Source organism: Cygnus atratus, chromosome 4 (assembly GCF_013377495.2).
Source record: "Cygnus atratus isolate AKBS03 ecotype Queensland, Australia chromosome 4, CAtr_DNAZoo_HiC_assembly, whole genome shotgun sequence".
Lineage (NCBI taxonomy): Eukaryota > Metazoa > Chordata > Aves > Anseriformes > Anatidae > Cygnus > Cygnus atratus.
This window is the reverse complement of record NC_066365.1, coordinates 5,960,081-5,984,561: the sequence shown is the minus strand read 5'-3', so window position 1 is coordinate 5,984,561 and position 24,481 is coordinate 5,960,081.

Here is a 24,481-nt window from a genome sequence, read left to right as displayed (position 1 = left end):
TTGATCTAGACAAGGATGCACAAGCGCCCACCTAACCAAGTAGGTGGACAGTCATGCAGGGCTCAGCTCCTGCTCAGAGCCAAACACTTCACAGGATGCAACCTCCATTTACATGCTGTTTAATTCAGAAGGCAGAACCTCCAGCATTCCTTCTCCTTCTATGTTTCTGAGAACAGGCCAGTACGCAGCTGTACAGAATTTAAATCTTCACTATTATTTCTCAGGCTTAAGGTTGATGAGACAAATCTTAAATACATGGAGTGAAAAGTAACCGCTTATCCCATATTTTCATATCCTGAAACAAAAGATCACTTTCTTTTTTCAGACAGCTTAAAATCTCAGTTATTTGGGTCTAGATTTTTAGGTATTCAGGTGCTCAATTCCCATGCAGCCGCTTAATGAGGTATTCAAATAGGAGAGGCTTTCACTGCACTTGAAAGTCCATTCTGTACTTTCACTATTTTAATTGTTTTCCAAACTTTACCTTTCCTTTAGCTCATTCGAGACTTTTCTCGCTTTTGTTTGTAGGTCTTCCAGGGCTTCCTGAGATGTCCCAGGGTCATTTCTTCTCTTCCCTGCAATTTGTTACTATGCATTTTACAGAATTATTGGGCAGACCTCTGCCCTTTATGGGTGACAATGCCAGCAGCGCTGACACGTTGCAACAGGGTGTGGAGGCAAAGCCATACTTTATATCTTGGGTGAACCGCTATCTATTTTGCAAAGAGATTCTTTGAAATACCATATCCACAGCAGAGAATGCTGCTGAATCGTTATCTTTCAATGAAGAGGAGTAAAATGAGAGATAAAGGTATCAAAATAAAAGATAGCGTGCCAAATTAGCTAAATGTATGGGTTGGATTAATGGATATTAAAAAAAAAATCGGGAAAATTAATTGGCTGAGCAGATAGCAAAAGTGTGATTTTCTGCTAAAGTTTTTAAAAACATCTTTAAAAACAAAGATGCTATAAGGCTATAAAGTAGCTTCGTGTGTGTGTGTATACATATATATATATATATATGGCTAAGAGTGCTTGTAGAGCAAGAAGCCTTTAGTACAGGCAATAGTGATTGAAGCTATTCTTAGATAAAGGGAATATGGTAAGAACAAACCTGTCCTGCTTCTTTAAAAAGAAAAAAAAAAAGAAAGAAAAAAAAGAAAGAAAAACATCCTCTCTAATCTGTTAGAATCCTCCGTGGCTGTCAGCGAGAGCAAGGAGAGAAAACCCAAATGACACAGATTATTTGGACTTTCAAAGGGTGTTTGACAAATTCCCCTCCAGAATGCCATTACGGGGAACGGAGAGAGGCACAGGGCGGAAGGCGCTGCGAGTCTCGGATCTGGAGGCGATAAAGCGAGTGAAAGCAGCAAGGCTTCCCGCAAACAAAGGCGATCCCCTCGCATGGCCCTGCAGCCGCGGAGGCCTCGGGCACCCACGCTGAGGAGGTGCGGGAGGCCCGCGCCACCCACAGCCTCCCTCCCGCGCGGAGGCCGGGCTCTCCAGAGCAGAGGACCCGCGGGCTTACACCGCTGCACCTAGCTCCATCTCTCCTGCCAAATGGCCGCACGCTGCCGGGTAAGTCACCCAGCTGGTGCTGGCAGACCTCCACCCGCCAGGCCCTTGTGGGGTGCCCGGAGCCGTGCTGGGGAGGGAGCCTTCCGGAGCAGAGCGCCCGCGGAGGAACGCGTTACGAAGGCGGTGAGATTCAAAGCCCAAATTTCCATTCACCGCGGTGGGTTTCACGCTGTTTGAGAATACTTTCTAAAGAGAGTGCACCGAAGAAACGCTCTGTATTCCAGCCATGATGCATTATCTGGATAAAAATGCATATCTGTATTCCACATCCCCCCCCGCCACAGGTCAGACACAGACACAGACACAGACACAGATTTCTAGGTTGGAAGAGACCTCAAGATCATCGAGTCCAACCTCCGACCTAACACTAAGTACTCCACTAAACCATATCACTAAGCTGTACATCTAAACGTCTTTTAAAGACCTCCAGGGATGGCGACTCCACCACCTCCCTGGGCAGCCCGTTCCAATGCTTAATAACCCTTTCGGTAAAGAAGTACTTCCTAACATCCAACCTAAAACTCCCCTGTCGCAACTTTCGCCCATTCCCCCTCGTCCTGTCACCAGGCACGTGGGAGAACAGACCAACCCCCACCTCACTACAGCTTCCTTTAAGGTAACTGTAGAGAGCGATAAGGTCGCCCCTGAGCCTCCTTTTTTCCAGGCTGAACAAGCCCAGCTCCCTCAGCCGCTCCTCGTAAGACTTGTTCTCCAGACCCCTCACCAGCTTGGTCGCCCTTCTCTGGACTCGCTCGAGCACGTCCATGTCCTTCCTGTAGCGAGGGGCCCAAAACTGAACACAGTACTCGAGGTGCGGCCTCACCAGAGCCGAGTACAGGGGGACAATCACCTCCCTAGACCTGCTGGCCACACTGCTTCTTATACAGGCCAGGATGCTGTTGGCCTTCTTGGCCACCTGAGCACACTGCTGGCTCATATTCAGCCGACTATCAACCAATACTCCCAGGTCCTTCTCGGCCAGGCAGCTTTCCAGCCACTCATCTCCCAGCCTGTAGTTCTGCTTGGGGTTGTTGCGCCCCAGGTGCAGGACCCGGCACTTGGCCTTGTTGAACTTCATACAGTTGACCTCAGCCCATCGCTCCAGCCTATCCAGATCCTCCTGCAGAGCCTTCCTGCCCTCGAGCAGATCGACACACGCACTTAGCTTGGTGTCATCTGCAAACTTACTGAGGGTGCACTGGACGCCCTCATCCAGATCATCGATAAAGATATTAAAGAGGACCGGCCCCAGTACCGAGCCCTGGGGGACACCACTTGTGACCAGCCTCCAACCAGATTTGACTCCATTCACCACAACTCTCTGGGCCCGGCTATCCAGCCAGTTTCTAACCCAGCGAAGCGTACGCCAGTCCAAGCCACGAGCAGCCAGTTTCTTGAGGAGAATGTTGTGGGGAACGGTGTCAAAAGCCTTACTGAGGTCAAGGTAAACCACATCCACAGCCCTTCCCTCATCCACCAAGCGCGTCACTTTGTCATAGAAGGAGATCAGGTTCGTCAAGCAGGACCTGCCTTTCATAAACCCATGCTGACTGGGCCTGATCGCCTGCTCGCCCTGCAAGTGCCGCGTGATGACCCTCAAGATAATCTGCTCCATGAGCTTTCCTGGCACTGAGGTCAAACTGACAGGCCTATAGTTCCCCGGGTCTGCCCTCCGGCCCTTCTTATAGATGGGCGTCACATTGGCTAGCCGCCAGTCAACTGGGACCTCCCCCGATAGCCAGGACTGCCGATAAATGATGGAAAGCGGCTCGGCCAGCTCCTCCGCCAGTTCTTTCAGTACCCTCGGGTGCATCCCATCCGGCCCCATCGACTTGCGCACATCCAAGCTCCTTAGCAGGTCGCCAACCATTTCCTCATGAATAGCAAAGGCCACATCCTGCTCCCCATCCCCTTCCGCCAGCTCAGGGCACTGGGTATCCAGAGAACAACCGGTATTGCCGCTAAAGTCAAAGTAAGGTCAAAGTAAGGTCAAAGTAAGGTCAAAAGACTATACATTAGTATTTCTTTTTTCTCAGTAACCCATGGCACTTTTCAGTGCACTTAACAGTATCCATAACAACCACTATTCCTTGAGGATATTTTAATTACAGCATTCTTTGGGACTGTTGATTGTTTATTGTGACAAGACAAAGAACACTGGAAAAAAAGAGGTTCATTGAGAAACATGCTTCTGTCTAGGTTGAGGAAAAGGTTGCTTCACTCTGGTATTTCTGATACCACAAAATCCCCATTAGGCATAGGATGGAAAAAAAAAAAAAAAGGTATCTAAAAAAGTACGGTGCCTGTACTTAGTATTACTCCCAGAAAAGTCATCATGTTGAACAAATGATGAGAGAGTTGAAGAAGCTGGAAGATGCTCTCATGCCAGATAAAGAGAGCAGAAGGGGAAAAAATAAAAAAGGAAACAGTGATAGCATTTTCTTACTAATATCGAATGAGATTCTTGCATCCTTAACCACTATCAGCATTATTTCAGAGGTACAATTACTGGAAAAAGTATTCTTAATGTGAATAAAAAAAAGAACTATATCACAACTAAATGCGAGTGAACAGCAGTGCAGACTGGGACATATATTTAAGGGGAAAAACTCTGAGGAGAGAATGAGAAACTGGTAATAAAAACATCAACTGGTAAATTAAATCAATTAGAAAAATATGAAAAGAAACGATCTGCTCAGTTTAAAAGGCTAGGCAGATGATTCTTCCTCCCCACCCCCATTACTGGCATCTGGTCTAGAGAATAAATGCAGCAATTGCTTTGGCAATGCAGGGTCTTGGTGTCCTTTCCCCAAATAAGGGAGGTAGGTAGAAAACCCCATCAACTTTAATGTGCTAATTCTGTATGTATAAACTAGAGACTGTACTCGTAGCACCATAAGGAGCAAACCCATCAGAGTGACAACAGCACAGAAAATAAACAAGATACTCAAACACATACATGGAAATGATGAACACTGCTGAATGCATCTTTTGGGGATCATCGAGATTTTGAAGAACTTAAATCCAGATTTTAGATGACAAACCAAATTCACATCACTCATGGGGTCACTGGCAGCTAGGAGACCCAGCCATGTTTCCACAACTTCAGTATCGTGTCCTCTAGTCACTGAGACATTAAGTGCAGTCTGAAATTTTTAGGCTGTGATTGCGTTAGGAAAATTTGACACCCATCATGGCAGAGGACATGCAGAAAGGGCTCAGGAATTTAAAACAAACAAACAAACAAACAAACAAAAACAGTCCAATATGTCCTCATGCCTCAATCATCAGTGCTAAAATCTCTTTAGGAGTATAATATATGATAGGATGCTTCGCAATCAAGAAAGATGAGTTGGGACTGACGTTAAGAATATCAATTCCCCATGTAAGAATCCGGAGTAAAAAACTTCAGAGGAGGAAGAGGTACACTGCAGAAATCTCAGGAAAAGGCCTTTCAAAGTGATCTGAGATCTGAGCTTTCCATTCTCCTCCAAGTTAATTACTTAACCTCCTAGAAAAAGCAGCAGAAAAAATTGCTTACACATGACCTACAAAGAGCAGGCAACACAAGAGTGAAAAAGCAAATCAGAGCCAAGAGAGCGCTTTTGCTTAGATGCTGGGCGATGGTGGTAGGAGAGAGAGGGTTTTTCCTGTGGGACCCCAATTTCTACACTGGACCTCTGAAGATCAATACAAGAAAGATAAAGAACAGACAGATGCCGAGTTTCCCTTTCAAAAACAGTTCAGACACCTTAGTTTACTCAGACCGTGTTGGAAAATGGGCATAATTCAACTCTCCTCTGCATACTCCTTCACATTTAGTTTATTTCCTTCTTCACACTCTGAGCTTTCTGTTCCTTATTCAACTACTGAATCTTACTCTCCTGCCTATGAGCAGACACAGCATTATATTTAAATTCCTGTTCTCGTTTGGTTTAGTATTTCAGCAAGGTACACGTCTTGTTTCCAGGCTGACAAGTGTGCTGAGGAGTGGCCATTGCCAAGGAACACGTCCCACATACTGAGTGATTTAAGGGAATTTGAAGAGGGAAAGCTATTTATGGAGAGAGAGAGAGAGAGGAGGGGGGAAATAAATAAAAAAGGAGACACCTTTCTTATGTTTCCCCTCTCCGTCAAAACTGCAAAACAAGTGCCAAAAGCCTTGCCTCGTGTTTTGTGTCAGCACTAATTACATCCCCGCGACGGGCCAGCTCGGCGTGCTGCCTCCCCACCGCGAGGAACGCCTCCCGCCCGCAGCGGGCAGACCCTCCTCTCCCCACGCTGGGAATGCCGCTGGGGGGGGAGCACGCTGCTGTTTTGACAACCCCTTTCTTTGCCGTCTGGCAGAGCTCCATCTCATTTCAGCAAAGGCAGCGTGTCTGCGCTTCGTCCTCTGTTCTGCCCTGCCTTCGTCGCATCCCGCGTCCCCGTTGCCTTTCTCGTTCTCGGTAATCTCTCGGTTTCGGTTTGTCCCAGTGAAACAACGGAGATGGAAAAACATAACCGAGTGTGGACGTGGTATCTTTGCTACCCCGGGTCTCACTGAAAACCAACAGAATGTAGGCAGAGCGAGGGTCTCCTCCACGCAAGCGAGAGTAGCAGATTTCAGCCCTTTGATAGTTGTCAATTTTCAGTAATCCTGGTGGGTCCATTTAAATCCTTGTTAAGGGCTCCCACATTCATTAAAAATAAATCCAGCAGTTATTTGACTGCGTAATTATTAGGGATAATTTGCAATTAAGGAATTGGCCTCTGATGAGGGGACAGATAATTGATCAGCCTGGTTTGGCATTTCAGAATGGGGTGGGGGTTAATTAAGTAAATCCAGGCAGCTAAATGTCTCCCTTCCCACTATATTTTCTCCCACCTTTAAATACAGACCAGACCTCATGCAGCTGTGCAGGCCATGGGAGTCTAAGCCTATTAAAGAAATCTTTTAATGACTGTAAAACTACCACTAATTGAAATAAAAATATTTTCACACTATTTTCACATTGTGCAAATGGATCCAAAATAAGTCTTAATGCAATACATGGTGCACAAACTGCTCCGCCTGACAAGTGCAGCATTTAATTTGCACTAATTAGTCCAAAGTGGGGGCAGTGTGAAATTAACAGGATTCATTAATTCTGTGGCTTCTGTTTTATGTATTGTGTGCTTACATTTCACAACTATTGTGTTCTCTGCAACTCAACGCCCCGCGCTTCTGGGCAGAACTGCAGAATCTGACAAAAAGTCCACATCTCTCTGGGTGCACTCGGATTTGATTTTTGAATTTGCAACTTGTTTGTTGTTCACCTCAAAGCCAGTGGTTGATTATGTATTGCATGGCTTCTTGCTTTGTCCTAATCTTGGTCTCAGCTTCTCCGCGACAAAATATTCTTCTGGGTGGCTCAGGTTGGGACGAGCATGAACAGAGCAGCAGGTGAAGTCACTCAAGAAGCAATTTTCAAACTACTTTCAAACTATGTTCCTAAAAAAAAAAAAAAAGTAATAAATCCTCCGTATCGACTAAATCTGAAGTTTTCATGATGCTGTTCCAATATTTGCTCCCATAATGATATCAGGAGATGTTCATTAAAGATCTAATCCAGAGCCCCATGAAAGTCAACAGACAGACTTCCACTGTCTTCAGAAGGCATAAATATGCTAGCTTCTACTTAGGCTACAGAACACAGGACTCCACGAATCCTAGTATTGGCAAATTTGTCTTATAAAATAAATCAAATTAAGTGAACTGTGCTGAAAAGCATTATAAAATACATCAGATGTAGCTAAACATTAAATTCCTGCACATTCAGGTGCAGCTACTATATTTACGTTGCTGGATGTATTCCCACTGTTGAACTTGGTCCGTTGTTTCCTGGGATATAGGATAAATTTATAGGCCCAGAGCAGTATTGCAACGAGAATCGGGTGAAGCATAGCCATGAACCATGAACTTCATTTACTCGTTATCAATAGCGATGGGTACTGAGGTAATGACTGTGTGCTTCGTATTCCACAGGCCATGTTGTCTGCCTCTTGCATAGGTGCCTACCCACACAAACACCTCCTCGTTAGTCTCAGATACACAGCAAAAGATCCTCCGAGAATTTCCTGTCTCTTGCAAATGAAACAAAATACGAAGAAATTGAGGTCAACTGTTTTCTGTACCTGAGCAGCAATGGACAAGGTATCTTGAAGCACAAAAGAGCAGCTCCTGTAGCTGGTGGGAGAAGGACAGGACAGAGCTGGCAGGAAGGATGCATGGATTGGGCCATACAGAGTCTGAGGCAGTAAGCAGACTCTTAGCACTTTATGTTTGGTGTGTGCCAAGAAGGTAGCACGGACAGACATCCAGCCACTGGAGGAGTCAGAAGGACATCAGCAAGGGTAAGTGGTGAGTGAACATTGCGCCCTGGGAGCTCGCTCAGCCGGGGTTCTGGGAAGAATGGGAGGGAAGTGGTTACCTGAGCCCCCTCCCAAAACGTGGGAGTCAGGAGGAAGAGTTCCCTTTGAGTGACATTCAAGGGACAACAAAAGGGAAGGGAGGTATTTTTATTGATACACACATGATGAGAACTAACGTACTTCACAGGATCTAAAGTAGCTTGCTAACGTTTGCAAGAAACAGCTGGGGCAGAAAGCAGTTAAGGCTCTGTAGAGTGCATGGGTTCTGGAGAAAACAAAAAAGCCTGTCTGAAACAGCCACTTTGAGGGCAGTTTTCATCACCTGCTTAAGTCTTCTGTGTTGTTTTTTTTTTTCAGTATAAAACCAGCAAGTATTTTGGTCAGCACCTAAAGTAAGGAGTGGGAGTAACAGGCCTATTCTGTCCCTCAGGGAGACAAGCTAACCTCAGGCTGGTCCCGTGTTGCAGCCCCGAATACAGCCACATTGATGACCCAGCTGCGAGTAACAGGGACAAACCAAATGTGCGCACATAGCTTCATTGTTAGCAAGTGTTTCATTGAAACAAAGCCATCATTTAAAAAGACAGAAAACGGCTCATACACGAGTCCTGCATTTAGCAGGATTTCCTGATTGGCTGTGCATCTTTAGATGACTTATTCGTGTCAGTGTGCTTCAGGACACATCTGGGGCATGCAATGTCATCAAGAAGTGCTATTTGATTACGGTGCAGTACTTTGGGTGGCTTTTAGAAAGCAATAGATTACAGCATTTCCATGTACCGTGCATAACATCTCTACGCCACTTAGCAAGTACGAGGCCAAAACGAACACTCTAACCTTGAAAATACACGATGAAAGTGCTGCCTGGCAGACTGATATATAAAACCACAAAGTTTAGCGATCTTGCAAACTCTGGTTCCCTGGCCTAAGCAATGGGTTCTAACATGCAAGGTAGCTGCCATTGCGTGGTGCATAAACGATGCTACATCTTCAAGAGTACTTTGCCTACTTAGCGTAGGAAAGGCACTTAAAAGAAAAAAAACATAGCCTTTGGCAAGAAGCAGACTTCTTTCAGCATAATTTTAAGCCTGTTCTTAAAGTTACAGTCAGGCAAATGTCCCTATAGGTGAATAGCATGGTACTGAAATATCCTGAGTCAAGGCTGGGTTAATAGAGAAACAAGTGGGACTGTTCTAGAAGTCTTGAACTTTGTTGCTGTGATCAACTATTAATTTCTGCTCTGTTCAGAAGATAAAGTTAGGCTGGCACGTTGATTATTTCAACTCCAATTTCTATGCTCCTTGGAATAAATTTTCCTGACGTGATTAGGAAATACAGCCGTCAGTATCTTCTAAGTGTAAGGAGGTATAAACTCTAGGCATTGTATTATGTAAGAAAGCTACAGTGTGAACTGTTTACCGCTGAAAATGAGAGTAGCATTTGTTTTTATTCTTTTACCAATAAATAATAGAATAAAAGGTTTGCTCATATCATCTGTGTTCTAAAGTCACTTTTTGTGGAGTGACACAACAGCTGTTGACTCCAAAGAGCTGTTTCTGTGGTGATCAGAAACACAAATGGCCTGTACTGAAACAGTTTTGATACCTTTTAAATGAGCTACATGATCAAGGGATATCGGGTTAGTTTTGTATGTATATGTAAGCTCAGACACATTCGTGCACTATTCTGATTCTATTTAAATCTGCAAAAAAAAAAAAATTAGATGTCTCTTGGATTTTAACTACGTGATAACTTGGTACTTTAGGTGCCCCTCTACCTTTTTAAGTGCATTTCTTTATCTGAAGAAGTGTCTGCTTTAAAGAGGACCTCTTTTATCTGGATATCCAAGTGCACATTTTACGGGCAGCAGGCTGTTATTGTTATATCCGTGCACATACCTACGTGTGCCTGTGCGGCTGACTGCTAGCAGTACAGAGCTGCTCTCGTGTAAGGGCCTACTTGAGACGCAGACGTGAGGAAAAGGGTGTATTAAAAACTGGTATTAGTAGGGGGGATGTTTGTAATTCCACGCTATCCCGGTCTAATAGGAAGCTTCTAAAATCGTGCTCGCTGTCCTGGAAAGGATTTGCACAGCTCTAATAGAAATGCTAGACTAAGATGGATGGGTCTGGGAGTGTCACATGGCCTTCCCGAGCATAAGTTATGTTACTAAATCAGCATATTGATCTGGGAACACAGCGTCCCGGAATCCTGAAAATGTCAGGCACAGCCTTAGCACTTCACTTCTTTAAAATCAGATTAATTTAGCCAGCTTACTCTGGTGGAAGAAATTACGATGTCGGATATATGCAAACAGCAAGGCATCGGGCACTCCACAGCCCACTGCCTTTAACCCATTCAAAAGGGGACCCCCAAAAGGAAGCGGTTGGGTCAAAGCCTAATTCTCCCTTGGTGGAGATGCCACAGGTGATTGCATCTTTGCTTATGCAAAATCAGGCCTCCCAGGGCCCCGCGACTCTCCGCGGATCTTTGGGGATTCCGACCCTGAAGCTCTGTCAACGGGGTTGAGAGGTAAGATTATATGATTATGTGTGACGATACTAATCCATCTACCTCACCCATGGGGCACATTTGAGATTAAAGGCTCACACAGTACATACCCTTGCACTGTGATCTCTGGTTCTGTATGTATGTTTAATCAAATATGCTAATCCACAGGCATATGGCTGTGGTTGCAGAATGTGGTGTGAACAGGGCGCTTTTAGCAAGCAGGACCCATCAGCATGAATACATTTGCAGGTATTAGCCATGTATATTTGGTCAGTAGTTAGATATTAGGACAAATTGCTTCCAGAGAAAAAAGGACCGTCTGAGAAAATGTATTACAAAGTGGACATTTTTTTCTTTCCTGACAAAGTGCGTAAGGTGAGCATACTTTGTACATAAGGAAAAAGAGTAATTGGAAAGTTTCAAAGTCTTTATATTTGAAGGAAACTGATCTATGCTCTTGACTACACAAAACACGTCCTCTCCTGATCCCACAAAAGATCATGCCTCGCTTCAATTCCCAGCCACTGGGGCCATGTGAAGCTCATGATGCCCTACGAGGCATGGCCTCCAGCCTTGCCCTGTCCCACCACATGGGAGAAGTAGGGCAGGACATGGGCAGCTCTGGTGCTGAATGGCCCCAAGGAGCATGGACCAGCTCCCAGGCAAGGGAGGAGGTCGTTAGGGCAAAATCAGATGCAGAACAACCTCCCGCAGCTCCTCACGAAGGCACACACCTCCTGCTGACCTACAGGCTCCTCTGGTCAATGCTGTTATAGACACCCGCTTCCAGGCTGTGCTACCCTCTAGCTGAGCACCCCTGTTCTATGCTGAAAACCTCACTACAGCTAAAAAGGTAGGCTTCCAACTAGTCACTCCACACTGGTGCAGGAACATTTTAACTAGCCATTTTTCCCTAGAAGTCCTAGAGGTGGTACAGGAATCGATGCGGAGATCTGGGTCACCAATACAGAGGCAAATACATCCGGAAGCTGCAGCCAGAGAGAGAGGCAACAGGACCTTGTCTGACCCGTACCCTTCGGGGAGGAGGTGGGTCGCTGTTATCCACTGCAAGAGGAAAATGCACAGCCACTACTTGCCGGCAGCGTGAGCTGGCAAAAGGTGGAAAAGAGCTGAATATGTTATCAGGACGACTACAGTTTCTTCACTAGATTTCAGCAGAGCAAAGCTGTACAAAGACAGCTTGGCAGCTTCCCTGCCCTGCTTCTCTAAAGCAATGATGAAATATAACCACCCAAATTTCCTCATTCGCGTAAACTGGAGGATTCATATTGTTTGTGTTTGAAATAGGATTATGCAAAGGAGAGCTGAATTGTAGGTTGTTTGATGGGGAAAGGGGAACAGCAGTTGTTGGTCCCAGCAGGACCCAAACTCCTTCAAAATAATATAGCAAAAGGTGATGATGTTTTCTCTGGAAAACATTATACATGGCAAAATTGTATTTAGCCTCTGCAGAAACTGAGCAAAAGGGAATACACATCTTAGGAACCTATTAGGCTCAGTAGAGAGAGTAGGTAGCAGGCAATAAAGAACGGCATCACGTGTAGCACAAATACCTGTGCCCATTGCAGCTAACATGAACAACTCCCTCACATGACAGACATCGCTTTTCATTTGTCCCTCTTGCCCCGCAGAAAATCCTCGTGGCTTTGCTAAAAATAGACAGCCTTGACTGCACCAATACCCAGCCTTCGTTTCAGCTCTCTGCTTCATATTTCTCATCGAAGCAGCAGTGGTACAGGATGTGATCTGGGACCCTGACACTTATTTCCTCTCCTTTACCTGCATGGGGAAATGACCCACAAGCCCCACTGCCTCCGCTCGACTTCGTGACGTTTCCTCATGTCTGCCCTCAGCTGCGGGAAGGCGATTCCCTCCGAGAGGCTTCATCTCCACTGTCAGGAACGTTCTCAGTTCTGGCTGCTCAGGCACACAAAGATGTTCAAGAATATCATTAAATCAGAGCTAATCAGATGGCTCCCTGTTCATCTCGAGATACTGTTCAGACTTCTTCATTTAAAACCCTGCATAGATTTGGCTTAATCTGCTTCACAATTCTTTCCTTTCTGATTCCTCCACTTATCTAATATCACTTTGTCATTTCCCATGCCCTTCTGACACAGCCTTCCTGCAAGTTTTCACCTCATCTCACCATTGATTTTCAAGCCTTGTCTGAGGATGCATTCCTTTTCTCCTCTATGTCTTAATTTCTCTCCTTGAAAAGCAAGATCTATTTCAGCTCTGCTGCCTCTATCGAGACAGGGAACAAGGCAAGCATGCTACAGTCACACTTGTGTCCTAGCCAAAGAGGGCATTGCTTCCAGGATAAATTGAGATGCCGCAATACCATCGTTCTCTCCTAAAGCTTTATATGCTCCTCAGGGGGTCTTGTGCTGGACCCTTTGCACGAGCTGGGATTTTACAAATTGCAAGGGGCTTGCTTTTGCTGCTGCACTGCTTAGGCCTCATGTTGCATATGATAAATCATTACCATTCTTCATTCACGATTATCTTCCCTCCTATATTGCATAAAATAAGCTGGCATCACCATAAAATATGAAATCCCCGGGACTGTATTTAGTGTTTCTTATTTTTACACCCTTTCCTCCACACAGTCTCACACTGAACCTCCCTTGTAGGCAGTCACAGATTTCTATCATCCGAGGATCAGAGCACTATGCATCCATCAAGAAGTGTAAAATATTCACAGGAAGATACTACAAGATGAGGAAGAGGTCCAGCATGCACAACATGTGTCAGAGGAACAGATGTACATAGAAAATAAAGTTCTGCAGACCGCAATAAAATTTTGCTCCATGAAAAGGACTGTGCATGTTTCCATGGCTGTCATAGATTTCATGGAACCAGGAAAATCCACCCATTTTCAGAAATCCCATGAAATTTACCTTTTTCACCTGAATCCACATAAAATCAGAATTTTTCCATTAGAGCCCCCATAACATTGGCATATTTCCTTAGAAGACCCCATGAAATTATACAGAATATTGCAGTTTATTTTAGGCCAGTCTCTCATTGCACACCTCAAAATGACAACCTTGGCTATTGCACTTTTGCAGTTCTCTCTTTCAGAAAACAAGATTATGCAAAAATATAATAGGAATGAAAATACTTTTCTACAAGAGAGAAACTAAAATCCCTCATAAGCATATTATAATCAGCACAGAAAGTTTTGATTTATATACAGTGAACTATTACTCATTCAAGAGTAGTCTCAATTGAACATTCATTTGACTACTGAAAAATTGACATTACAGAAATTGTCATGAATGAAAACATACAGAAGTTTGTAATGACGCTCTCCACTTCCTTTTTTTTTTTTTTTTTTTTTTTTTTTAGGAAAACAGATAAGAGATGAAGTTTTCAACCTGGTACCTGAGCAGCAGTGAAGAACTGCAAAAGAGGAAGTGCCACCACAAACAACAACTTGGGGAGATAAATGACAATGTGATCAGTTTATTCTCTAAACATACTATTTGTTAAAATTAATTCTCAAATCTATCAAAGAGGAGCAGGTGCCGTGACACAAGTATTCATTAACCTCCCACAGTGACTGTTGAGTCATCTGTTCTAGTTGAAAAAAATAAAATAAGAATAAAAATCAATGTACCAACTCAAATCCTGCCCTGGTCAGCAGACATCCCAAATCACAGCCCACCACAGGTCCCATTATTGCAGTTCTTAGTTTTATTCCAGGCTCTCATACTTCAGCAAGACTATTGTCCAGACAGGAATGAGAAATTGAGATTCTTTTCCTAGTCTCCAGTTAAGCTTCAATCCCGAAGCAACAAGACCATTGATGACAGCAGGATTAAACCCAGGCAGGTGACCTAAACTCGTTGATCTTGTGGAAGGCAAAAATAATAAATTAAGGAGAGTTGGTAGTGCCTCTGAGAACTGCCAAAGGACACAGACGCCAGTGCAGACAAGGAACAGAATATGTAGCAGCAGGAAGATAATGGCCTAAAAAGAACAGATTAAAATGCCCTTAAATAAATTAGAGGTCTTCGACTCGACTGGGCACAATGAATTTCAACCCAGGATTCTTAAATAGCCACTTATGCAATCTCTGAATCTGGACAGTCACCTCTGAGCATGCAAGAAGAGAAGATGAGGTGCCAAAAGGCTGGAAAAGAGCAAACATAATACCTTGCTTTGCAGAGGGGGTAAAACAGAGCTAAGGAGTTGCCAGCCAGTCAATTTGTCTTCAATCCTCAGAAAAACACCAGAACAAGTAATCAAACTATTTGTTAGCGCCTACAAGATAACATTGAAATGAATAGCTGCTAGTATGGATTTGTAGAGAATAAATCCTGTCAAATCAATTTAATTTCCTTCTGCCATAGGGCAACAGGCCTTGTGAACAGAAGCAAAGCAAGAGATGTCACGTTTCTTGATTTAGTAAAGCTTTTGGTGCTGTCTCACATGTCACTCTCATATGCACGCCAACAAAACACAGTCACGATGAAATGGTTGTGAGACAGACACAAAGTGGTTGGACACGCAGAGAAAGTTATCATTTGCCCGCAGTGAAAGCAAGCCTCCTGGGGGAAGATGGCAAAACTCGGCTGTGGATATGATTCTCTTCGGTATTTTCACAAGTCATCTAGCCACGAAACAGCACAATTACTTTGCTTACAGTCTACACAAGTGGGGTGCTAAGGACAATGCAACTAAGGAGGCTCACAGTTTGCAAAGATGTTGACAAATTACAGTGGTGTCAAGAACTGGTCGAAATTCAATGAGGGAACGAGAGGTGAAGAGTGCAAGGTAGAGATGGACTCATTGGAGAGCGCTAGAAGAAAACCAGTGGAAGTGACCAGAGGTCCACAAAATATGCCCAGGAGAAAAGATTTGGAAAGGTTGAGGTCTTTAGAGAAAAGAGTTCTTGGGAGGGCAACGTTAAGACTTTAATTGTGTAAAGTGGTGTCACATCCAGGGTTCTTGCTTATTAGAAAGCCCAAGCAATAATGGGTTTAACTTGCACCAAGACAAATGCAAGTCAGACACAGGGAAAAACAACTACAACAGTTAACACATGAATAGGACCTGGGAGAGCTATGGATTCTCTATCACCAGATGTTCTTAAGAACAGCCTAAAAAAAAAAAAAAAAAAGTCTGCCAGGAATGCCACGAATATAACTAATCCTGCACGAGGGAGGTAATTTCTTGATGCTCCTTCTAGCCCTGTCTGTCTAAATGCCAAATGTCCTCCTATGTTTCAAGGCCTCGAACCACCAGAGCATATAAACATACAAGTAATCCCATTGACTTCAAAGCAAGTACACATGGGATTTAGGCATGCATTTAGTAATTTGCCAGATCAGCTCCTACATGCCTCGGATTTCCAGCTTAACCAAAGGAAGTATCTTGCAAGAGTGACTGCGTTTGTTTAAACTCCCCTAGATACAGATCAGCGATATATATAAAGTGTGGTTTCCTGGATTTCAGCGGCAGTGTATAGAAGGAGAGCATTGCAGATCTGCGCTACAGCCTTCCAAACAATTGGTCATTAGCATGAACCTTATAAAGCGGTGTCTGTATTCACCGAAGCCGGCTTGGGGGTGGGGAGGGAAGTCCAAAGGAGGAAATAACGTTTTTAAAATGGCAGTATTTTCTACTCACATGAGCGCATTTTTTAGCTTTTATTTTTTGGAAACCAGGCTGCATACAGACAGTTTCAATATGTAGACTCTATAACGTTGAGGACACTAGATTATAAACATGTACAGAAAAGTGAAAGGCTTCCTCTAACTGTCTCCCACACCTCCTTCCATATGTTATCACCAAATGTTTTGTTGTATGCTGACTTTCATTAGATATCATTGGAACCAACAGTTATTTAGCACACAGTTCAGTGGAGTTTGCTATAGATTATTAACCATCTTCCTTCTCTATCTCTAACACATTTCTACCACACCTTTTTGAGGAAAAAATAAATCTCAGGTCCAAACATCATAAATTACCATTTCACGGTGAAGGTGGGCTTTATGCTACTTTTGTTTGACCATTGCATTGCAGTTGAGGCTGGTGCATGTGTTACAGAAGACTGAAGGATACTTTGGTATGCCAGTAGCCTCAAGAAGTAGCTGAGCAGGAAAAACACACTAGACTCCGAGCCTTTACTTGCCCTAGCTGCGTAGGAGCTGTTGCCATTTATTTTGTCACTGATTTACGCAATAAATCCTTCTATAAAGATAAGGGGCACATATTATAAGCACGTAAAATCATATATACTTCCATCTTTCTCAGAGCTGAAAAGAAATTACATCCCCTAGCAACAACACATCCCTTCCTCAGCAAACACCTGATTAAAAACAGGGCATTTTTTGGAGCTCTGGAGCCCTGTGCAAACCAGCTCTGTTGGGACTATCAAGGGGTGTGGATTTCAGAGAACAGGATCCTATAAATACATATATACGCAAACACAAGGAATAGCTCCAACACTACCTCCCATCAGCAGGCTGAGCTCTTGAGTGCTGTTAGCACAATGAACATCAGCCAAAGCGCAGCTCCAGATTTGTAAGGGTATCCCATAGCCAGAACCCACGTCATCTAAGATCATGAAGGGAAAACATAAAATCTGGAACTGCACCTGAAAACAGACAGGCAGCCACCAAGGTTACTGGAACACTGCTCTCAGGCTTACTGAAAGCCCCATTAAAAATTAAAAAAAAAAAAAAAATCAATGCGTTTCTGAAGTTTTCTTCAGGCACTGGTCAGCACAAGTTTCCCAGGAAACCATGAATTCCCACAAAGGTGGGAAGAGGCTCGACCGCAGTGAACAACAGGCTGATCCAGGCTCTAGCAGAGAGCAAAGGGAGCGGAAAGCGGGGAGAAGCCCCTGCCTGTGCCTGGCTCCACGGGGTCCCGCGCTCTCCACCCTGTCCTTCTACCTGGGCTACCAGCAGCTGCTGCTTGGCTTCCCGCTCCCCAGTGGGGATAAAAGCCCCTCCAACTCTCTTCTGTCACACAAAGTGCTTCAAGGCCACCTGAAAATGTTGCCTGCAAGACCAGCAGCCGCAAGGAGAAAGCCTTCTGCCTCTCACCTCTTCCTTTAAGAGAGCTAACAAACGCCTGAAGTCAACAGCCTGCTTTGTGCTCACGACCTGACACAAGAATCCTTTGTTTGCTTCTACAAATGATTAATTTCAAGGCATTTAAGGGTTTGCTATCCGTTTTGGAGCAGAGTACTTTTAACATATTTTATTATTATCACGTATAGCCAAGATGCAGAAACAGAACAGCCCACAGAGCTATCATTTAAACCCAGCGATACTTCGCATTTCACACAGCTCATACAATCTCCTGACCTACCAATTCAAATAATGTTTAAAAGCCTGAATGGCAAGAGGCTGTCTGCTCATGGCTGCTGATATGTAAAGTCCCTGTATAAATCACAATATCACAGAAGTCACGAAAACTGTGAATTTTGGTGTCAGCTGTGAAAATATTCCATCTGGTTTCTGTCTTGTAGAAAAAAAAACTGTTTAAAATCTGTCCAAGTACAGGAAGTTTATTTTTGCTTCATCAGTGCAGCAGAAATAAGCAGTGTAAGACCAGTGAATAGTGCCTCAGAGTCCTGCTATTGCTCCAGGTGCTTGCGATGATGCCAAAGAGCATTTCAGGTTTCCTTCAGACATCCAACTGCACCACTCTTTAATTTCATGCCCTTATTACAGGCTGAGCAACCCACCAAATGACTTTGCAGTAGTTTCTCTTGTGAATATAACAAGAGTAACAATTGGCCCCATATCATCAATTATCTTAAGCTGACTTTGATAACGTATTGCGGGAGAGGATGGCACATCTACATCTACAAAACCATTTACTTCCCTCACCTGCGTGGTCCATACTAGCAGTAAGTCACCAGCAGAGCCAGTCAATCCACCTGAACCTCTACTCGCGGATTTAGGAAGTGAGGCAGCCAGCTTCAGAAGGCTGGGGCCCCAACTCTTTTTATGGAGCTCTTGACAGGGACTGATTTTATGCTTTCACTTTATTTCTCTTTTTCATTTAGGTCATTTATCTATTTAATGGAAACTGTATAGAAAAATTATGATAAAAAATTACACGAGAGATATATTACTTTTTAAATCACTATCATTACCCCATCCCAGCCAATGTGACATTCAGGAAAGAGCCCGATATTCATTTTATTTGTACTTCTGTCACCTCCCTGAGATTCCCAACAGCTGGAATCTCTAAACTCGATCAGTCAGCCCTAATATAAAAAGAGACCATGAAGCCAACATGAGAAGGAAAAAAAAAAATGTGCTGCAAGAGAAATTCAAGATTTTTGAGGACTCGGCTTCTCGCAGGTGTTGAAAAGAGATTCAGAGCAATTTTCAAATGGGCTTTAAAAAGACCAGTGCCTGACAGGACTGGGCTTGCTTACCCCCTCTCATTTTTCTGGAACTCCTCTCGGCCAAAGCCTCCCTTCCTCCAGCCCCAGCCAGGGCTGTAGGGGCGCGAGGGGCTGGAGGGGGCCTTTCACAGCTCCTGGGATGGCGGTCTGGAGAAACAGCTTCACAGCCCTTCTAAACCAAACACCTGGGAGACGACTGTTTGTAGTCTCAATGATTTAACAGTTTAATGAAAAATGGAATGACCTGAGTGAGCCTCGGCCCATCTCAGCTTCCCGTATCACAGCAAGCCCTTTAAAACGGAGCAAAAACTCCCTGTTCTTCAGTCGGAAAGGCCTCCCGCAGGAAAAGCTCGTTTTTACACAGGTTTTAATCCACGGGCAGAGGTGCTGCTACTGCAGCTTGCTACAGCAGATAACTCTCCTGTTTCCAATCCTCCTTTATCTGGCTCGCGTTTTCCACACCTCCACCCACTCCGGCGGGTGCTTTGTTCTCCAGACGATTGTTTTTGCAGAGGGCGAAGAGAGGCTGGAGCAGGCAGGAGGCATCTTCCACACTCGCTTTTCTTTCCCAGGTGGCTCCCACTTTTTTCCTCTCCCCACTGCACTTTGTGTGCAGGGGGAACGAGGGTAAAGAGGCCTTTAAAACGTAGCAGGGAACTGCCATGGTGATTTCAAGATGGAGCACGCAATTGCTATTTTTGATTGTGTTAACCCAGCCGTAATTATGTAATTATCCACAAAAATTTAGTCAGAGTTTTGCATATCTAAATCATTAACTTTAACAATTGACAGGCTGCTTTGATTAGTATTTTCACAGACTAGCATAGCATACATTTGTCAGCTTTCCTATGATTACTTGTAATTTGGAATTTGTTTATGCAAAATGTTTTTATTGCTTGTTTGGGGGGGAGGGAAAAAAAGGAGGGCAGAGCAGACATGTTTATCCTGTCAGGAGAATCCTACAGAACTTAACAGGGTTGCTGCAAATGTATTTTTGCTGTGCTTTAATGGCATTAATTTGATGAACCGACACAGAAAACATTGGCTTGTGTTTGTTAATGGGAACAAGAACTGTGGGTGAGCACCACTTGCCACACAATCTCTTTGATTTTTACATCAAAATTTAGGTAAATGAATTCAGAAGCACCTAGCACTTTATGTAACACCGTATTTTACATCTATTGCTTTCCAAAAACAATACTGATGCACCGTGCAATCAGTGTAAACATTTTAAAACACTGCTTGTGTCAAATACAATAACGCCAGCTCAGCCTTTTCATTCAACATGGTAATCGATACCATAATTTAAGATGCAGTTTATTAAGCCAAGCAATAATAAATGAGTCCATCCTGCACCTGCTAGCAGATCTCTTTCTGCGCTAAGCTCTCTGAAAGACAAATCTGAAAGCTACACAGTTCGTTCTTCACAAGGCAAATCCTCATGCAGCAGAACTGTGTTGACATGAGGTACTGCAGTGACCCATCCCGTGCTGTGGAGACTGGAGATTCCCAAGCTATGGAGGTGAAGGGCCCGAAAGGTTTTGCTTTCTTGCTCTGCTTCCCAAGTATAGACCACACAGACAAAATGCATCTTAAAACAACACATGCACTACCTCTAGACATTTTTGTTGGATCAGTGTCGCCATTCTTCTGTGGCTGGTGGGCATAGCTTTTTTGCTGGTTGCTGGGGAATTCAGGTAAGATCAGTTCCTGCCTTGCACCACCACTACTTCTTCCAAGCCTTGCAACACTAATAGTCTTTGTGTCATCCTCCGTTGTACAAGCCATTATAAAATTGGGTGAACTCACCGCTTTTTGTGAAAATGCTCCAGTCCAGCAGCCTCCACCTGACTAGTTCATCACCATTCACGCTTCTGCGCGGAGCAAGGGAAGCATGCTTTGACTTGAAATCCAATGACAGATTGTGATTTATGATTTCATCTGCCCCACGGCAGTTGCAGTGTGATAACAGTGGTTAAAACTTGCCCATTTCCTAGATGATCATCGGGCCTCCCTGTGATGTGCACTGTATAAATGCAGGCTATGAAAATCCCATGTATGCCTAATAACCTTACCTAGCTAGGCTTTAGTCTTCTCCATCAAAAGAGGAGTTCTGCTTCAGAGACTCATTAACAATTAATGTGAAAGACAGATAGATAAGATTTTTTTGTTTTTGTTTTTTTAATCCTAAATCCTTTCCTATATATATAAATAAATGCCATGCTCTCATTAGTAGATTATCTGAGCCCCATCACTCAGCACTCTCTGCTCAGGTATCTGATGCTTAGTTTTAAAATCTTGCTTCCTAGGTGTAGCTGACTGCTGGCATATTCACTGCATCAGCTCTCCGAAGGCTGGCTCGCTGCTTGGAATTCATGGGGAGCAGCCCTGTCTGTCTTTGTAGGAATTTTGGCTGCATGACTGAGTACATGAAAATCAGGGAAGCCAGAAGAAAAGAATGATCTGTTACCTGAGTTTCTTTTGCCATTTGAAATCCACTGGAAGAGAGGCATCTTTGTAGCACAAGCTGTTGGCAACTCCTCTCTCCAGAGCATATCATCAGTCCCAAGCTTGCAGTCTTTTATTCTTTTAATTTTAATTGGTAGCTTCTGCCTAGGAACCAGTTGGGAATTGAATTGCCTGTGTGTTCCCCATGCTCCGGAGCAATTGCCTGTATATTCCGTGTGCCTTCGAGCAGTTGCCAGCCCGCTCCTCGTGCTTCCCAGTAAATGCCAGTAATCTGTGCGCTGGTGCATAAAACTTACAGTACTTGATTACGTCAGGAAAGAGAACAGCACAAAATACAGTGTGTGCTGCTATTTTCGCGTTAGCTTAGTGTATGTGCTGTTACCCAGCCTTCAGCCACAGCACTGTGAGAGCAGCTCAGCTGGGGTGAGGGATGAGAGGCACCTTTCAAGGCCCTGGACTTGCACCAGTTTATTGCACCCCTGTCTACACCTCGCCTGCCCATCCTGCTAACGCTGACACTAAGACAGCTTTGCACCGGCAACATCCATACAACAGGATTAACATCTCCCCGAGGGTTCGCTGCTGCACATTCACTGTTTCCCCATGAAGGTGAATAGTCTCAGGTTCTGCGTACCCTATAGCCTCTTCTCCTTCAGCCAGGTAAAAGCAGAAGCAGGCTAGGTTGGCTGGCAGGGATGAACAGAAGCCATTAATTAAACAGCTCACCTCTCAGGCACAGAATGGAAGGATAGGAAACTTGACTCGTCTATAATGTGCTCTCCCTATCAGCACAGCTCTCCAAGCAAATGAGAGAAAGACAGCAGTGACTCACTTCCTCCAACATTAGACTGACAGACGGAAGGAAATGTTACTCTCCAAACCACCAAATCCTAAGCAGAACTCCTGTCAGAGTAAAGCTCTCATTACATATCACTCTAGACTGAGCCTGAAGGCCAGACAAGCCATACAGAACCAAAAGGACATTCCTAACGTTTGTTTATCGAGGGCTGCAGTTGTTCACAGAAACCAAAGTACAACAGATTGAGTAAGTACCGTTCAGAGACTGACCACCAGACACGAGTCTCTGTGAGTCAAGCAGTTTCCCATCCCTTATCAGGAAAGTCAGCCAGAGCTGTCGAGTGTTTCCTCCAGGTCATGGGGATACATTAGTTTTCTTCTGACTCCTCTGCATCCTTCTCTGTAATGTCAAGTCCCCTCCTTCCCTGTGTGTAACATTTTTTATGAGACCACTCCATCAGCTCATCCCTTTACTCCTCTTACCTCCAATTCAGTTGCCTCCCAACCGACCCCGTGACAGGCTGCAGGTTCCCAAGCTACTAGTGTCCCTGTAACGCAACCTTTCTTTGGCCTGATGGTAAGCCCCACACCGTCTGTTTTGAAATCTCTTCCACTCTCCTAACGCCCAGAGCTTCCCTACTTCAGTGTACTCTGAAGGGGCAGAGCCTCAGTAGATCCTCAGAGCCTCAGGAGCAGCAAGGGTCCTTCTTCTCCCTCAAGGGCTAACCCCATAATGTTATTGCTTATGGTTTCCTTTGTTAGCCAGGACCCAGAGCTCCAATGGGTTATCTATATAAACAAAGCTATTGTCATAAAGAGATACTGTGGTAAGGCAGTTATGCTCATTTCTTAGTATAACCTGAACCTTCTGGAGCCATTCGTTAATGGCTAGTTCCAGTGTGAGTCCAAATGTTCTCCCTTTAAATGGTTTGGCCCCAGTGGGCTTGGATTAGTTTCAGTAGTGTACAAAGAAGGTCCTGAGTCACACCCTAATTCTTCACTCTGCATTGAGTAACGCTGCTGTAGTCCCTTGAACGGGCTGGCATGAGTTGTGTGGATTACAGCTTCTTCGCTCCCCAGATTCCTTCCTTTCACAGAGCGGGGAGCTGTCTCACCCTGCTTTACGGAGCTCGCTGCCTCCCTGCATTTATCAGGGTGAGGCTCCTTTCATTTCCTGCTGCTTTATCCCCCTTTGCTCACAGGAGAAGAGCATCTGGCATTTCTCTAGGTACACTGCTGTAATGTTCCTGCTTCTCCCCCCTGTGACACGAGTAAAAGGCTTGCTGAGAAGAAGGGATGGTACAGGAACAGACTTACTCTCCTTCACCCATCTGCTTAGCCAAGCAAAGACCAAGACTGGCTCTCTGTTAGGCTTAATTTTACCACGACTGGCACAACCCTGTAATAATTACAAGCTTCCTCTTCACTTTTGTGTGGTGTACTGCACAGTAAAATAATTCAAGTTAAGTATCCACTTTTAGCCATCCTTTTTGAAGGAAAACATTTATCAATTTCTTACTCCCATTCCCCTGCACCTCAACCCCACATTTCTGTTCAATTATACTGCAGTGGAGTTAAAAATGTAAAGCAAGACATTCCTCACGAGAGGTCCTGAGACATACAGGTACAATACAAAGCATCGCTCTGGCAGTAACGTTGTTCAGGAGCCATTCTACTAGTTTCTATCAGTGGGCGTGCTTGGAACCATCTGAAGGATAATCTGATGTTAAAACGGGGCATATGCCCACTTCTGTGTGCAGCATACACCGTACCCTATGAGCAAATACACACACTACACTCTGAACCACTGGCATGTCACAGCCCAGGCAGCAAGGGGGTTACCTGGGCACTGCCAGCCAAGCTGCCTTCAGTGAAGCAACACTGAGCTCTGAACCCTTCCTCCTAAGAACCACAGCTGAAACTCTCCCAGTTTCTAATGCACTGACAGATCTCTCTCCCCCCTTCTCTTCCATACACTTAAAAGGAATTGTCTTTTCTCCTCCATGAAATTCAGGAAAGCAGGGATCTGTCTTTTCTTGCCAGCAGAAAAAGTGAGGGCTGTCAAGACACCTAAATCTGATCATCTTCCCCGTACTACTGGGGTTTTGTAGGGCGGTCGCTGTATAAAAAACACATGAAAAGGAGCTATTTAAGCCCATGTAAATCACATTCACTGACATGTAATCGCACCCATCACTCCTAAATGACACACCAGTCCAAAAAGTGGGGCACTAGATCCTTCCACTGTGACCCAAATGAATACTAACTTACCCTCCTGGCACCTTCAGGGAGCTGCATGCCCCTCAGCCCAGCAGAGGCCACAGGATG